This window comes from Leiobunum rupestre, chromosome 2 (genome assembly GCF_980474605.1).
Source record: "Leiobunum rupestre chromosome 2, qqLeiRupe1.1.hap1, whole genome shotgun sequence".
Classification (NCBI taxonomy): domain Eukaryota; kingdom Metazoa; phylum Arthropoda; class Arachnida; order Opiliones; family Sclerosomatidae; genus Leiobunum; species Leiobunum rupestre.
In genome coordinates, this window is record NC_143385.1 from 32152572 (window position 1) to 32154342 (window position 1771).

At 32.2% G+C, this 1771-nt stretch overlaps 1 long non-coding RNA gene across 1 annotated transcript; it reads left to right on the top strand.

Moving 5' to 3' along the window:
- Positions 1 to 213: 213 nt before the first annotated feature.
- Positions 214 to 1217, top strand: LOC149957344 (uncharacterized). Its single transcript, XR_016478208.1, has 4 exons — positions 214 to 418; positions 738 to 842; positions 929 to 1043; positions 1098 to 1217. It is a non-coding gene; the product is annotated as an uncharacterized LOC149957344 (long non-coding RNA).
- The last annotated feature ends 554 nt before the right edge of the window (positions 1218 to 1771 follow it).

A 1771-nucleotide genomic window follows, 5' to 3' on the forward strand; every position in this document is an offset into this window, starting at 1 on the left:
AGAATTAAATGCCGAGAGATAAAGAACCCATTGTTAGGGCCTTTGCTCTCTTTACATTAGCACGGCCAACTTTGATTTCGCGCTGCCGCGCTATAGCGGCCATAACAATCGCCGTGTTTTTGCAAAATAAGATTTTTCCCGCCAGGGAGAAGTAGCGCTAGAACTCCTCACATAATTTCTCTTTTTATTGCCGCCTTCCAGTGCAATCAGCTGTTATTCTTCAAAGAAAAAGTCGTTTTTTCCCAGGTTTTATATTTTTATTTTATTAACGAAAGAGTAAATTAATATTTTAGTTATATTTAAATTATAATTTAGCTTTGAAATATTTTTAATACTCTATTTATATTCTACGACAATAAAAATAAAAAATGTGTATCTCCGGCTCTGCTCCGGCAGATGTGGTCAACACCTTATCACGGTAATGCGTAATTATGAATAGTATTTTTTATAAAACCAATAATTCAAATATTTTAAATTAAGTAATTATTTACCTACATCTTTAAAATAATTTTGTTGATAATTATTCTTGATATTAAATAGATATGTTTTTAGTATAGTTGTAAAGTGAATCTTTGAATAACAAAGTAAATGTTACTGAAGTTTGTATTATTTTCTAGATATTGGCTTATATACAAGCTCTTTTACTTTTTCATGCTTAGCAAAAATTGTGCGCGTTATGTTATCCATAACCGGAGGGACTATTTTCTGACAGACTATTCCTGCAATTAATTTGGCAGGTTCTGGATCACAACTATAAAATAGTGGACAGAGTTCGTGCTTTGGCAAAATGCATTTCTCAAGTTCATCATAAACACCTTGAGACCCGCAAATGTTGCACAAAGGTGACTATTCTTGATACAATTAATATGAATGGACGACTTGGATATTTAAGATTTCCTCTATCTTGGTTTTTAATCAAATCCAATAGTGGAGAGCTGTGACATGGCTGGGAAATGTTTACAACGCAGCAGCCACAAAATTCCTTCTTTTGTAATTCCCTCAAAACATACCCAGCTAAGTATGCTTCACAGGCTAATTTTAAGGTAGAACATTGAGTTTCAGGAGTGATCAAAAGGGCATCTAAAATATTTTTATAGTCTTCAGGAATTTGATTGTCGGACAATTTAGAAGGTCTTGTATCACACCAAGGAGATGGCTTTTGTAACTCCCGTTTCACCATTAATTTTTCCAACGTATCTCTTCAGTGTCATCTTTGATGGGAGCTTTAGGAAACCATTTTTCCTTGAAAATTGGTAACCTTTAATTAACCTGTAATTTTAGGTTTTGACGCCAAATTTTTGATTGCAAGTTATTTATGGTGACTTTTATTGAGTTTTTATATTTCTACAATTTCTTTTTCAATTTCATCTTCAGCCACCTCCGAAATATTTTTTCCTGAAGAACTTGCACTAGCACTTTCAACATGACTGATAAATATTTTTTTAAATAAAGATACAAACCTGAAATATAATCGTCGTCCTTGAAATGTAGACTACATCTTTACCATTTTCACTCATTTGAAAATCTTTTCATTTAATGATTTTTAACCATAATAACCGAAGATTTTCATTGCTTGGGAACTCGTGAAAAGACAAATCTGTCATATTTTTTGTATTTGAGGTACAAGATGGTATGGTTTCATATTTATATACGTTTTATTATTAATAAAAATAAATCAAAAATTACCGAGACGTTTCTAAGCCCGATTTTCAAAAATGGCGCCTTGTATCAATTACGCGTCTCTTTATATGAAATTCTCCCCTCTTTGACT